Below are 16,987 nucleotides of genomic sequence, written 5' to 3'. Positions count from 1 at the left end.
TGTTTCTACTAGTTGGATTAGCTTAAACAAACAGAGCAGAAGGTTGAGTACAGTCATGGGGATTCCCAGTGTGGAAACAGGTTCACGGTTGGACCAAAGCTTCCCCTTATAGACGATCCATATTTTCCTTCGGGACTTCATTAGCCAAAGGTTGTAACCAAGCACAAATAAAATGGACACATGGTTGGCCAAGTGCTGCAATGTCAAAAATCTCTTCAAATTTCAACCACATACTCTATTCAAGAGCCAGAACGTAGTAGTTGGCAACACTTATTTCCAGAAACAAAAATAGTAATATATCAAACAAACAAAATGAACGTGAAAAAAAATAGTAAGCAGAATCAAACATAGCAAAAGCAAAGATAATAAGATAAACAAACAAAATGAAACAACAAGCAGCAAGCAGACTCTGTACATGGCACATGCATGGCCCGACCTACTGAAACTAATGTTTGAGGACTTGGCCGTCGACATGGAGATTATCAATCCTCCCATCAAGTGATTGCAAACGATACATGTGTGAACCAAGTTTCTCGTGGACCAGTACTGGTCCACAGGGCTCCACTACCAAAACCTGGTAGCATTCCAGTAGACCTTCGAGTGAAGACAACACCATTGTTTCAGGTACTGTGTGCAACATGGGCTCAAATGATGGCATGGGGTAGTTGTTTTTATTCCAGGAAGGTTTTAAGTTTCTGAAGTCAATACGTAAGAGGATCTTCCCAGATTTATTACGTGCATGGATTTAAATTAGAAACCAAGTATGATGACGAACTTTGTGAGTAATCCAAACACTTAAAATGTTAGTCAATATTTTCGGTGAAAGGAGTACAAACAACATGTATGTGTTACCCGGTCTTCGCTACAATGGCTTGTCTCCTCCTTTACCTGGAATCCGGAGTTGGATTGCTTGCATGTAGTGTGTACTCAGGTCATCATCAACCCGTGTAGACCCATCCCGATACTGTTTGGTCAAGCGATCAAAGTTTTGTCACTGTCACGGTGTATAACTTGTACCGAGACTAGCTATCTTCGGATCATGATAGGTTCCCAGGTTGCTCTGTTTGTCCATAGTGTTGGTATTCCGTGTGTTCAACATGAGTGATTTAACATCATTGTTTGTGACTATGAACTTCAAACAACTTGAAATCATGCATAGTTCCTTATTTTGGATGGTTGAGATGCACTCGGTCCTTGAGTCATCATGGGTTACTGATTTATTAAGAATCATGGTCCACAACTTGTTTGTACATGGACCATTTGGCGCGTTGGTACTACTGCTACTACTGTTGTTGCTACCACTGCTACTAACAGAAGAAAAAAACTGTACAAGTTTCATTATCATCAATTGGGCGAGGAAGGAGTCCCAACTGCTTGTCTGATGAGGTTGGGTTTGGCCATGTAAGATAACACTCCAATGTCTTTTCCAGGAAGAAGTTGCCAAACATGAGTTCTGTGAAGGCCAATGGTTCATTCTCGCCATTAAGGGGAGTGAAATTGTGTTTCATATACCTCTTGGATAACACTTGGATTTGGTTGCATTTTCCCTTGTATGGAAGCCACAGGTGAGACCAATTTGTAGCAAAGTATCCATATAGCTTGTTGGACCAGTCTCTGCTAAGCAGCAGACCATATGATTCCAGTATGTCCACAACAATTATGTTGATGCAATAGTGGACCCGATTGTCATGGGATAGTTGGATGATCACATCTCATAGTTCACCAATGGCTGGTACTAAAGTTCTATCAAGTTGGATGATTCTCGCGGATGTTTCGCTCCATCATGCATTGATCTTATTAGCAATGGAGAGCAGCATGATTTTGGTTGTTGCGCCAGAATCAACTAAACAATTGTGGAAATTGTAGTTGAAAACATCGAATGAAATCAGGAATGGGGGGAAACCTTTGTTTTCTTCTTCTATCCAGAGTGTATTGAGCACAGTGGATAGTGATCCAGGAGGTGTGCATGCTCCCTTGTTGGTAGAGGCAGCGCTTTCTGTTTCCGTTTGTCTCAATGCGTGCAGCAGGATATCTCACTGGCTCTGGAATTTGGCTAACTCGAACAAACTGATGTTCGCTCTAGTTTTCTTCATGTCATCGACTATGTTGTAGTCCAGAGGTGGTAGACTCGCCGAGGATTCTGGGGTGGAATGAATTCTCGTGTTTTCTAGCGGATTGTTCTGCAACTTGCTGCTCACAGATGTGTTCTTATCTGCCACTATCTTCCTGGACTTGCTTGGTGTTTGTTGCTTTGAGACAGTCGGTTGATCGACCTTCTTTATTAGCCGTCTCACTTCCTCTTCCTTTAATCCAAAGATTGTAGCGATCATTTTGTTGTTGGGGCTACTTCTCGATGTTCGTCTTCGAGACTACTTGCGAGCACTAATATGCGTTCACCATATGCCTAGAACTTGGTGCTTCATTAGGTGAAACCTCTTCATTATCATCACTGTCTTCCAATTTCTCCTGTATGTTGCCATACACATTAAGTTTATGATTAAAAACAAAGGTAACAACTCGCTTCCAATATGAACAAGAGTTTTCACGATGAAATTCTTCATGGAAGGAACAATACTTAGGATCAACTCATTGATTGAGTTGGAACATAGGATTCTGCGCAGATTTGGAGTTGAACCGGTTGGTGCTTGATGAGTCGGTTGATGAACTACTTTCCTATCTCTGTCTGGGCGGATAACTGCTCGTGAATGTGTCTGTCTTCTGTTGCTTGAGCTCGGGCATTTCGATGGTCAAGTTCTTGACAAGGTGAGTGAGGGTCTCAATGTCAGTTACTTCCTTGCCTCTTCCTTTGCTCGTCGTTGCTTGGGGATTTCTGCTCGCATCCTTGGAGTCCTTCGTTGATTCGTCATCCTTGATGACTCTAATGGCACGCAAGTCTTTCTCAACAACAATATCCTCTTCGCAGCTTTCTAACAGTGTTGGCTTCACAACCCGCTTGATGAATTGCGCAATGGTGGTTTGCAGTGTAGATGTGTAATAGTCAACAGTGATGGAGTCATGAGGTTTGGTGTCTGCTACAAACTTGTTCAAGATACACGTAAAACTATGATTGAAATCTTTTACTTTCTCTTTTCCCTCCATCTTGAGGCTTCCCAATTCTTTGAGTAGCATGGCTGGAGTCTTGTCATCAACAAACATTTCAAGGAACCTACGTTTGAAAGAATCCCAGTTCTGTATAGAGTTGGGTGGAAGGTTGTGAGACCAAGCAGCTGCCCGGCCATCCACGATACATGGAAACAATATACATGCTATGTCGTCACAACGTACCTCAAGGGTCTGCAGTTGTAGGTAGAAGTTGTCTAAGTGGTCTTGTTCCTTCACCGCGATGTCAGGGTTAAACTTGATGTTCATTCTCTGCGCTCGCTTTAGTATCTTGTGCAGAACATTCGGGAGAGCCATGGTCCCTAAGTCAGAAGATTTGGGTCAGCGATCTCTTCATCATCTTCGTCTTCTTCCTCTCCTTTGGAATCTGATGGTTCTGGATTTGAGTCTCTCGGCTCGTCTCCACCTCCACTTCCTTTGCTGCCTTCCCCTCCACCTCCTATACCAAATTTTTGTCCCAAGACTACAAGAGTGCCTTCTACGTCTTGAAAGAAGATTGGAGGTTCCTCTCCATCTTCAATAACTTCTTCCAAACCTTCAAGAGTAGCAAAGACTACTTCTTCTACCGATGATACAACAACCCCTGTGGGAGTGGCTTTGGGCTTCTTCGATGCGTGTGGAATATACTGTATGGCTAGGGTCAGTCCAACTGCTTTCTCGAACTGGCAAGTGATGGGACGGACGGAGCAAAGGGGTTGATATGAAATTTTTTGTTCATTTCGAGGAGGCGAGGAGTAACCAACTGCAAAGTCATGAGAGAGGGGTTGTGAGTTACTCCCTTGACTAGATGGTTGATGAATGAGTGTGAGGGGAATTTCAGCCATGTACAACTGGTTTCCCTCCTTCTAGAGCCAAAAATGTTGGCGGGCTTGGACCTGCCAACATTCAAGGGATCACCCCTATATGAAGTCCCAACTATACCTCACACCATTTGGTGCAGGAGTCCCATCCGGTATGATGGCCCAGTTGCCAGTCTTAAGGATTTTCCTCAACTCTTGCTTGTCAACACAAGAGAGTGGTTTGCTTTGTCTTCGAGAAGTGAGGTTCATGTGCCTAATGAGTGTAAGTGTAATTTTGTTAATGGTTATTTCACTGTGAGGGGAAAAGGTGAAGGCGAGTTCCAGGTTGAAAGGGATCAGTCCCAACTCAGCTAGGAACACACAACACAAAGGACATACATAGCTTCCAGCAGAGCAATCCACTCGGATGCAGCAGTCACAACATACAAGGTAAGATAACACGTACAACACTTAATCTATCAGTCCGAGATGAGTGCAACACTTGTTACAGCAAGGTTCATGTGAAAGGTTTGTGTGATGTTTGACAAAGAAGTCGACACGGATGGGACAACAATGACAGCATATACAACACATTTCCGTTAATATATTATGCATTACAACAAATGAATCAGTTCAGATGTAGAACACATGGTTAAAGCAACATCCATTACAAGCGTTAAAGATCAATATTACAACAAATACAATATATGTGTAAAAATGTGTTGGCTTGTTGACAGGCTTCTGAATTAAGCGAAAGTTCCAAGACACATTGTTACACCATACATCACTAACCCCGTTAGCGGGGTGTTGGAGCCACTACTTACTCCTCAAAGAAAATATTACAAACTCTCTTGGCTATGTGGGAGGAGCTGAGGTGAAAAGTCCTTCTTTGTACAAATGAGGGGGGTATTTATAGCCAAGGGTGAAACTCACCCTTATGGTTGTTCGACTACCCTCATGACCGTTCGACTTCCATGACTTTCTGACTTACATGACTCTATGTCCAACAAGCGGGTCTCTTGGACTTCCAAGTTACATAACATTGATTGACAACAAGACCATAGTGGAGATGTGGGCAACATGACTCAAGAATTGAATCGACGTGACTTGATAAGACAATGTTGGTACATTCGTGCCAGTGTTGGAGTGCACATCGAACTATAGTGCTACTAAGTGATGGATGTTTTCATGGTGTATATTAGCTTCACCTCCACATGGAAAAGTGCACGGAGTCTTCAATGGTACTTGGTTCGCTTGATGAAGCTCTAGCATGTTGTTCCTTGCTTTCATGTTGGAAGACTTAATAGGCTCACTTGTTTGTGAAGGTGCATGTTTGTCGCGTTCGTCCGCTTCACATGCTTCGTTCGTTCGTCCACTTCGCATGCTTCGTTCATTCATCCGTTGGTGAACCTTTCCATCTGCATGTGCTCCCTTCGTTCATCTCGTTCGTCGTCTTGACATGTTTGTGGTTGTACCTGTACCTGCAATCACTCATGACGAGACGACATCAAATCCAAAACCTCCTAGTCTACCATGACACATGATCATTCGGATTCGAGTGACCGGGAGAGGTAGCAGGGTTGTGATGCGGGATGATGGCTCTGAGCAACTGCTGATGAAAACTATGCAAGAGTCACTAAGGGATGGAGACAGACGATCTGATTCAACAGTGACTATCTACAAGTTTTGGCTCGGTTGGGAGGAAAAATTACACAAATTGTAGGAGGGACACTCTGGGCTGCAAGAGGGCAGGGAAGGCATGCTCTGGGCATTTTCTGAAATGAACAGTTAGCAGGTGCTCGACAGCCAAATTTGCACAATTTTCCAGAGGAATGGGCTGGGATGCATGAGGGGTCAGCAGGCAGGGATTGCGTAATTTTCTGGGGAACTTCCCGGAATACTAGCAGCCAGATCTGCACAATTTCAGAGGGAACTTCCAGTTGGCTATTGGGGTCACTAACAGCCAGATCTGCGCAACTCCCACAGGGAACTACTAGTTGGCTGCTGGGGTCACTGGCAGCAAGATATGCACAATTCCCAAAGGGAACTGCCAGTTGGCTGCTGGGGTCACTAGCAGACAGATCTGCGCAATTCCCAAAGGGAACTTCCAGTTGGCTACTCAGTGACTGGAAATAGAAACTGCGCAATTCCTGGAGGGAACAGGCAGTCTGTTGCCGGGAGCTGCTGGCCGGGAAAATGCATTAAGGTCAGAAGGTCAGTCTGCTGATCATCTCTGCACAATTTTTGAGCTGAGCTTACTGATCGGCAGCGGGAGGCCTGCTCATGAGCACTACGCAATTTCTAAGATGAAAAGTTGGTCGAATGTCCGAGTGGCCAGCATGAGTGTTGATTGAATTGCTTGCAGGCAACACAGCTTGAAAGAACTAGCTTGGTTCTTCTGCATTGTTCTGGTTTATATTCGATCGAGTCGAAAGCAGGGTGATGGTTTGGCTATCAGTGAGGAGTCTGGTTGTCAGAACTTCAGCAAAATTGGCTAAGTGTGTGATAAGTTGAAATATTCATAGGTGATCATACGGACACACACTCGCATGACTTGACGATGAAAAGAACAAACCATCCGAACACACATGTTCAACATGACTGACCGACGATACAAATGACAAGTGTGAAACTCATGATTGATCGTTCATGATCGAGACGACGCTTATGCGACTGTGAATATGATTCTGTGTGTGAGTGTGACATATGCCTTCATGGCAAACACAACAAACACATATGGAGCAAAGACTTTGAGCATAACTAGAACATAGTCGCAAGCATGACTTAGACATCAACATGTAGAGACTTGAGTGCAATAAACAAGAAAGGTGATTGTAAAGACTCACACGAACTCATAGACTGAACCTAGGTGTGTGCAATCATCAAGTGAAACTCTTCAGGGGAGGCTCCAAAATCGATGCAGGCCAAAATTTTGGAGGGTGGTTGTAGTCGCTACAACACATCTCTATCCGAACTGTGACCACCATGAGACCTACTTCCATATGCCCCATTATTTTTGTCCTCCTTCCCATGCCTAATCTGAAGTGGCCCCTGTCGTTGCAATTCTGAAAAACTCTGAAGGAGTATTTCATTAACCTCTGCTTATTTCTCTTATGCCTGCATGATTTTTTCATTGTCCTCCTTACAACTCCTTATTTCTTCCTTCAAGGTTCTCAATATGTCTGCTAAATCAGAAGACCACCCAACACCATGTTTCTCATCTGATTCATAGGGAGAATCTTTGTAGTCTACCATCTTGCTAGTCATTTTTTATGTTTTTCCTATAAGGCATACTATGTCAGCTAAACCAAATCACAATAAACCAACGTACCTTAGCATAATTTGGGGAGGATATATCATCTACAATATCAACCAATCATTGTAGTACATGTGTAACATAATCATGACAACATATATACATATAATACATAATCATATAAGCATATAACCATCATTCTAGCTAGAGTCCAGTCATCAATGCATGACCATATCAACTACACATACTATGACCTCATGCATGACAACAACAACCATACCAATGTACATTAATAATACATAGCATAAACAACATGTAACCAATAATACACTCATGAAGACACACTTCACAACAACAACATCATCTTTCACATGACATCATCACTACAATCATGACCAACACCATGCATATGCAACAAGCATGTAGACATAAGGATGATTAACACATGCAACCGACATGAATGCATGACCAACACACATCTCCCATCTAGTCCAAGGGGTGAACCATGCTCTGCCACCACTCTGTAACACCCTCATCCCACATCTACCCAAGTAACCAGCCAACTGGGGTAAATATATGACAAGAGGCCACTATAATGGGATTCAACCTCCTAGGTTACCTTAAGGAAGTAGAATCAAGAGAAACACACCACAAAAACCTTCCACATCAGCAACAGAACTCCTAGGAGCCATCCAAACCACTTAGGTATTCAACCCCTAAGACCAACTGATGTTTAGTGCATCAAACCCCTAGACGCTCCCTTGATATGGACCACGGTGCGTCCAGGAGGCTCCAGACACTCCCATAGCAAGGGCAAGCGAGCATCCGTGGACTTTTCTCCTTAGTCCTGTGTCTATGACTCCTGGATTTGTGCCAATTTTTCAGGCTCAGAGCCCAGGTCACTGCCCATAACTCCATAACAGGTTCAAAAATGAAATTTCACAGTGAAACAAAGATACATATGCAAAAACATAAAAAAGGACTAGATTGGATCCCAACTAGCCATGACAGGAATTTCGTCAAACATGTCACAAATATGTAATCTATAGGTTTAAACAACATATCTGAGCATAAGGGCCTCATACTTATCTGAGAATCGCTAAGAAGCATTGTTCCCTTATATCATTAGCTATATTATCATCTATTAGGTCATAGATACATTGTTTATTCATTTACAAATCAAAACATGAGGAGAACCATACATCATCACTGTCATAATATATGTTTATAACTAGCATAATAACAATAGAAATATCAAGGATACATCATCCATAGAATCCACATATAAACCAATATATTTACACATAAGATACCAAGGAAAGAACCCCTTATTAATGAATGTAAAAGTCAACCCGATATGAGACTACCACGTTCCACCCAACCATAGATTGGTTGAGCCAAATCTCTCTTTAGCCAATCACCCCCGTGCCATATTCCAAGCATGAATGTGGGACTCAAACCAAAAGAACCAACCAGGGCATCCCAACCACCTCACCCTCATCCTCATCAACCAACCACCTCACCCTCATCAATAGAAACCAAGCTTTACTACAATCCACATCGGATCACTAGGCCAAAACAATAAACATGTAATAAAAAAATTTACCATGATCTCCACCAGATCACTAGAAAAAACAAGCATGGAAGCCACCAGTTTTCTCCACCGACACCGTGAGGAATTTTCTTGTCTCTTAGTCTCTCAGGCTTTACCACAATCCACATCAGATCACTAGGCCCTAAACCGAGAATCCACTTTCCATGATTTATCGTATATCCCATCTTGGGATTACTAGGCTTCATGGAGAGCACCCACCTCTAGGCTTTACCATATATCCCGCCATTCACTGATTGAGGATTCCTAGGCCGACCGAGGAAACACAAAATTCATCTTTACCGCAACCCACAGTCTGATTCAAGGGTTACTAGGCCATGTGTTCTTTTATTCTTAGATCCACCTCACTAATCTTTGAATCCATCCAGCAATCCAGCTCAACCAAAACATGAGAACCTCATCACTCCATGGCTATCCGAAAATGGCAAGAGTAGGCCGAAAGCATTGTCACACCTGGAAAAACCCATGCCATGACAAAAAAGAACCACATGCAATACCATGCATGCTAAATCTATCAATGAAATCACACATGTAAATTGATATTTGCGAAGAATCGTGTTGTAGTTACTTGATCCTGCTCTTCCTTGCTTTCTCCTTCCTTCCTCTTGCCTTCTTTTCCTTTCTTGATCCAATGGCAAAGTGCTCCAAGAAAACTCTAAGTGTCCAAGAGCGAGAAAGAGAGAGAGAGAGGGAGAATATTGAGAGAGCTCTAAAACTGAACTAAAAAAGGTACCAACTGATCCTTAGAAGCCCTTTTATCAATTAGGCTTCTATTTTCTTCATTTTCCATTATTTTCCTCCTCACATGAAACCTGTGACCTTTCACCTTCCTCTTATCCTAATTTCCAGTATTTACATAAATAAAATGTCAATTAATGCCACTTTGTCTTTCTCAATGCCTTAGCCATTTCCTTTTCCAATTTCCTTAGCCATAATAAACCAAATGAACACCCACACTAGGATGTCTTGCCCAACATTCAACTTGGAATAAGTTTCCCATCAATCGTGGTTATTAGTTTTCCTTTAATGACTTTTATTACATAGAATTTTCACCAGGGTTGTTACATAGGAGAACATATCACGTTGCTTCTACAATCATGTGATATATTCCCATAATTGTGGCATTTGAAGCATTCTATACTATACTTGAATAAGGGGGCAAATGAATTATGATTTATGTTGTTGTAGCCATTTGTAATATCCCTCTATTGTTGTAATATTGTTTTGGTTAGACTGATTTATGGCGGAAAAGACATGAGTATTATTAGAATAATTATGTAAATGAAATAAATAAATAAATGAGATGTATGTACTTGGGAATGAGACACCTAGACATGAGACTCTTGCCAAACAAAGAAAATAAAATCTCATTGGTAAATGGGATTGGATAATTCTTCCAGGATAAGATTCTAGATGAAATTCTAGATAAGCTTAATGGATAGGAGAGAAAAATCCATTAAGTTTCTTAGCTGGAGAAAGATATTAAGCTTATATAAGCATAAAAGCATCATGCGAGAGAAAGACGAGGTTTTATGGAAAATCGTAAGCAAGTGGATAAAAAGGTCCACAAAAGCGGGACGTCACTAAATGAAATATTATCATGAAAGAAAGGTATTAAATACCTATTGAAGGGATCAACATAGGTTGTTGATTCATTAGAAAGAGTGTCTCAGCTTGGGGTGAACTGGAGGGTTTCAGTTCTAAGCTAGGTGGCAAGGTGTGAAGTTCCAAGTACTCTTTTATTAATGAAACCAAACATAATCATATGTTGATTTATTTTCTTAGTGTGAACATTAGACAATTGATATTATATTCTTGAGTAATTTTGATTTAACTTTTTATATATATCATATTGGAACATTACTGTAATCAATAGTTATAATCTTAAGAATTCCACTATATACTATGACTTTCGATTTTGGGAATTTTGCATAATTTTGTGACTATTAATTTTTTTTTTTTTTTTAACCACATGGTGAATCGGTAACTATCAAGTTTAATCCACGGGAGACCCAGGATCAAACCTCATTGCTGCCACTATAACACCAAGAGCATAACCAACCACCTGCAAGTCGGGTATACTAAGATCCTATGGTTTTAGCAAGAGCACACCCACAGTAGGGGGGTCCGCCCCTCTAGCCGCCACCACAGTAGGTCACTGTACTCAATGAGATTTGAACTTCAGACCTCCCGGGCTTCGCCCATGTGTCTTACCGTTAAACCGGTGACTATTAATTTTAAAGAAAGAAAAAAATAGATTGTTAGGGCACTGGTGCATCTTGTCGTATGTATATGTTATGTATATGGAATACCTTGGGAGTTAAGGGTTAAAGACCGTCTTTTAGCAAGGAGGTATGGTGGGCCAGTGATTGAAATAATAATAATAATTAATTTGATAAGGTATGCAGGTAGTTAAAAGTGGAACTAAGCATACAACGACAATACTTATCTCTCCGCAATAAGATTACAATATCATTGATATGAATAGAAACCATAACCCCAAATATCGTAACTGAACTGCATGATTCGGATAACGTTTCAACTATATCTCCCATACTTACATGCACATATAGAAAAAGGAAAGTAAAGCAGATTGCGAAATATGGAATACATATTAAACCATTATAGTACAAAAATGAAAGCTTAGACCGATTACTGAAAGTTAAGAAAGGCAATATATTATTCTCATCCTATGGTATAGAGAGACATATTTTGCTTTAATATTGTAAACTAAATTAAATGAATTGTATATAGATATTAAAGATTCCCATATGATAATGGCCTTGTTATCTCAAGCAGTAGATCTTAAAAATACATGAGCAGATTGTGTCGTCTTAAAATCCTTACTATACAATAAAGATACAACTAGAAACAACGTAAACTTTGAAACAGGAACTAACACTGTTACCCGTTTTGTAGAGATTGCAAAGAAGTGACTTGATTTTGAAAATGGTTGATGCATAACACACATGTTTTTTTAGAGCATAGTTTTTGGCATTATAAATTTTTTTATGTACATTGCGTTTTAGAATGGTAGTGATTTTGATGTTGATTTAAAAAAGTGGTAATTCTACACCATGCCCTTTTTTTAAAAGACTTCTTCTTCTAACTTCGAATTTTATAATGTATGAAATGTAAATAATTATTTTGTAAATTTAATGATTTTAAAAGTGGTCTTCTTCTTCATATTTTCTTGTTTTTATTTTTATTTTTTTGTAGTGAGGTTTTTATTGTTTTGCATATTTAAAGAAGAAAGTCGATATTTTGTATTTTCGATATTCTACATATTTATACATCGTTAATTAAATTTTCAATACACATGAAATAATTGTCTCTAAAAAACAAATATAAAAATATATATAAAAAAAAAAGACAAAAATAAAAAATGTTAAAAAAAAATTATCCCATAAACCATAAAAAAATTTGGAAAAAAAAAAAAACAAAATTAAAATATATGTATGTATGTATGTATGTATGTATGTATATATGTGTGTGTGTATGTATATGTAAGTAAAAATAGAGAAATTAAAAAAAACATTAGCAAAAACTAAGAAAAAAATTAAAAACAAACTAGTTTAAAATATATGTATATAGAAAATTAATGAAAAAATAAAAAAACTAGTAAAATTAATATTAAAAAAACAAAAATAAACTTAAATAAATTAAATTAAATTAAATTTGAAAATACCATAAGATATATGTCTTTTCAAATGAAAAAAATAAATAAATAAACATTTACCGTGTATAAAAAAAATGCATATTTTTTATTAAAAAAAATAATTAATTCAAAATAAAATAATAATAATAATTTCAAACTTAAAAAAAAAACCAAAAAAATGCTCTCTTTTCTTTTAAATTTAAAAAATAAAATATATTTTTTTTATTAAACCTGCATTCTTTATTAAAAAAATAAAAATATTTTTTTTTAAACAATTATTTTTTTTAAACATTTTAAAAAAATAAATTAAACAAATTTAATTTTTTAATTTTAAATTTTAAAAATTATTTAAAATAAAATTTATATTGGTTTTTTAACATTTTATTAAAAAAAAATTAAATAAATTTTTTAAATTTTAAATTAAAAAATTAATGATTTATTTTTTTAAATTAAAAAATTAATGATTTATTTTTTTAAATTAAAAAATTAATGATTTGTTTTTTTTAATTAAAATAATAATAATAATAATAATTAATTAATTAAATTATAATTATAATTATAATTTTTTTTAATAAAAAAAATTGTTTTAAAAAAATTAATTTTAAATTTAATTTTTATTTTTATTTTTATTATTATTATAAATAAAAATGTAGGTTTAATATATATATATATATATATATATATATATATATATATATATTATAAATCAAAAATAGATTTTTTTTGTTTTATTTTTTTATAATTTGAATTTATTTTTGTTTTTTTTAATATTAATTTTATTAGTTTCTTTTTCATTAATTTTCTATTTTTTTTAACTAGTTTGTTTTTAGATTTTCTTTCCCTAGTTTTTTCTAATGTTTTTTTATTTTATTTCTTTATTTTTATATATATATATATTAATTTTGTTTTTATTTTTCCAAATTCTTTCATGTTTTATGAGATAATTTTTTTTTGACATTTTTTATTTTTTATTTTTGTCTTTTATATATATGTAGGCCGATAGGCCTTCTTATGCATCAACTTCTTCGTCAACACTTTTCTTGTTTGATTGACATCTGGCACACCATTTGTAAAATACGTTGCTACGGTAGCACTACCATTAAGGCTTTAAACACGCCATTTGACATCTGTCTACGCGTATTCTTTTGCCGTCTCTATTCTGCGCGTATTCTTCAGCCGGGGATCTCTCCTATGGATCTCTATTCTGCGCGTAGTCTTCTTCTGTCTCTCCCGGGGATCTCTATTCTGCGCGTAGTTTCTATGCATATGTTTTCTGGACGGAATAGGGCATCTCTATATCTGTGTCGTTTGGGCTTCTGCTTTACCTCTGGCCTATCGGGATCGGCTCTTCCTTCCTGGGTGGGAACCTTCACGTACTTTTGCTGTTGCTGCGGTTGTATTTGCCGGCGGACTCAATTTCTAACCGAAACAATAAGTTCTTGATTCGCCGACCTGAATTAAGCGAAATCAATTCAAAGTCCAGCAAAAATAATAAATGGTTTCTTGCAGATTAAAAGGCTTACTGAGACTCTGCGGCTGGGTTCTAGATCTAATCTTCTGCGGCTAGATCTAGATCTAGATCTAACCTTCTTCTTTGCAGCTGGGTTCTAGATCTAATTTTCTATTTCTCTGAGGCTAGGATCTACACGCAAATATGGCTCCCAGCTTCGTGAAAATAGTTGTTGGCTCAGTTCCATCCACTTTTGGAGGGCAAGCTCTTGCGCATATCGTCAGTGAAGCCCCAGCTCCCACTGTCCAGGTGGTCCAGGCCTCACTCGATGAGGCTTTGAAGTTTTCCGAAAGTGCCCTAATCTGCCGATTCAATGGTTTTTGGCCACGGCTGACAGCTCTCCACAATTGGATCTCAGAGGTATGGAAGCCTGTCATTTCTGATGAAATTAATATCTACCCCTGTGCTAGGGGTTTCTTTATAGTAGATTTTGAAAATCCTGAAAGCAGACAATGTATTCTAGATTTTGGCCCTTGGTTTTGGGAAAACTCAGGCCTATTCATGAAGCCATGGAACCCATCATTCGATCCCTCAACAACAGCCATAACCTCAACACCAGTTTGGGTGAGATTTCCAAGCCTACCCTTACATATCTGGAATCTCTCCTCACTAAAAGCCATTGGAAATGCAATTGGGAAATTTTACTGCAAGTGCCCAGAAACAGAGGAATATGCCAGAACCACCTATGCACGCATCTGTGTGGAAATGGACTTCAGCGCCGGATCCTAGCTGAAATAAACTTAACAAGTAAAGAATATGTGTGGAACCAGAAAATCGATTATGAAAGTGTCCTCTTCAAATGTCGATCCTACTTTGAGACAAGACATCTAGCCAAAAATTGCTCAAAAGCCTCCCAGAAAAATTCTACTAGAAAAAACCACCACAGATCTACATGGTGGGAAGGAGCACAAAAAGAACACTACACTGTCATCAAAGAAGAATACTCTAGAGAAAACTCTGAATCACAAGAAATCGGGCAAGAAAGAAACAGCTCTCAAGACAAGCATGGAGAAAACCCCATCGCACAAAATAAATCTTCATTTAACAGTGAAGCAGATCTCCTAGACCAAACTTCTTCTCCAACTATCTTCAAAAGGACGAACACAATAGATCGCGAAGCTAAGACACCAATGTCCCAAGAACCAACATAGATCAAGGAGATGCAAGATAAAGGAAGTTGGAAGACCGTAGAGAAAAAAAAGAAAGCCATAGCATCAATCTCGCCAAGAAAGACGAGGAGCCAGACATATAAAAACTAAGAAAATTATAAGTCCGATAGACCAATTTGGTCTCAGTGGACATTAACCACTATCATCATCATCATCATCAATAACTTGATAATGACATTTTTCTACCTTTACATTATGGCGGCTCCATTTTCAGGAGTGCAACTCCATTTTTGGCAAACTGCGAATTTTCTAGTGCATGACCTAAGGAAAACTAGAGGCGGAGCAAGGTTTGAACGTGCCATGCAACTTTAATAGCAAAATCTTGGACTGGGACCACCAGTGTTGTGAATTCCCTGCTGGAAATCCCGCATTCGGAGGTAAATACTCCAAGACGACACCCTTCTCACGGTTAAAACTGCCAAAGTAGGTGATATCAATGGAATCGAGCATGTTCTGAACGAGGTTCAGATTTTATCTCAGGTAAACCACATAAATTTGGTTCGATTGTTGGGCTGTTGTGTTGATGCAGAGGAACCCCTCCTGATCTATGAGTACATTCCCAACGGGACCTTATTTGAACATCTCTACATGACCTCTGCAGGAAGGTCCCTGGACTGGAGAACTCGCTTGAATATTTCTCTTCAAACTGCAGAAGCACTGGCTTATCTCCATTCCGCTGCCTACCCTCACTGCTTTAGTTTCCAAACCCAATGCCTCTGATATTATCCCCAACCGCTTGCATGCTAAACCCATCAGGGATTCGCTATATTTCTCCACGATCTCCCTGCAAATACACAACTTAAGTGTTTAATTCATATGAAAAAAAATTGAAATCAATTTATAAGGCCACGCAGGGGATGGATGCAGGGTACCTCCAGTCATCGTGCTTGACAAGCCACCTGGTGTAATCACCCTAGTGAAGGGGATAAGAGAAGTAAGTGCAGAGTTCTCTCCAGTCGAGAACGACTTTCCCCTGGAGATGGTTGTTCACCACAGATACTCCATGCTTTCCACCTCTCATGTCGTATTTATCTCCATTCCGCTGCCTACCCTCTAACATATCACAAAGATGTCAAGTCCACAAACATCTTGCTTGACAATAAAATGAATGCCAAGGTTTCAGATTTCGGGCTATCCAGTATAGCAAAGTCAGACCTGTCACATATCTCCACATGCGCTCAAGGGATAGTGGGTTATTTGGATCCCGAGTATTATAGAAATTACCAGCTCACTGATAAAAGTGATGTGTATAGCTTCGGTGTGGTTTTGTTGGAACTGCTGACATCGCAGAAGGCCATTGATCTCTGCATGGAATCTGATGATATGAATCTGGCAGTGTATGTGGTTAATATATCGGAACAGGGAAGGATCATGGATGTTGTCGATCCTCGGTTGAAGGAGAATGCTTAGCAAGTTGTTATAGAAAGCATGAAGGCAGTGCCGCTTTTAGCGATGAGTTATTTGTAGGAGAGGAGGCAGGAGAGGCCCACTGTGACCCTCTACCATAATTTTGTAATGTAGGCAATGCAACTAAAATTCTCGTTGTCCTTTAGCCAAACGACGGTTTGAGCTATATTGGAGTTTTGATGGCTTCGTACATGAACATGGTTAGGATTTTGGATAGCTGATTTCTAGATTCACAAATTTGGTTATAACTATAAACCTGTAAAATCATGAGTTCAATATGTTTTATTTGCACCATAGCGAACATAACAAATTTCTTAATTTGAAGCATATCATTATTTAAGATGCCTAAAATTGACTGTTGGAATCATGACCTTATAACCTGAAATTCTTGAAGAGGACAATGAATAGGTGTCCTTATGTTCGATATAAGAATAGGGTCAAACTGAAAATCACTTTTGTTCTTTCTCGATTCACGA

The 16,987-nt window shown here is 38.5% G+C and overlaps 1 pseudogene; it reads left to right on the top strand.

Moving 5' to 3' along the window:
• Nucleotides 1-15,299: 15,299 nt before the first annotated feature.
• Nucleotides 15,300-16,625, top strand: LOC149215043 (wall-associated receptor kinase-like 20 pseudogene; annotated as a pseudogene).
• The last annotated feature ends 362 nt before the right edge of the window (nucleotides 16,626-16,987 follow it).

The sequence above is a fragment of the Pinus tabuliformis genome, chromosome 1_1, assembly GCF_031772625.1.
Source record: "Pinus tabuliformis cultivar Carrire ecotype Pingquan chromosome 1_1, CPIR1, whole genome shotgun sequence".
Classification (NCBI taxonomy): domain Eukaryota; kingdom Viridiplantae; phylum Streptophyta; class Pinopsida; order Pinales; family Pinaceae; genus Pinus; species Pinus tabuliformis.
Note: the sequence above shows the minus strand (reverse complement) of the source record. Positions and strands in the feature narration are given on the sequence as shown.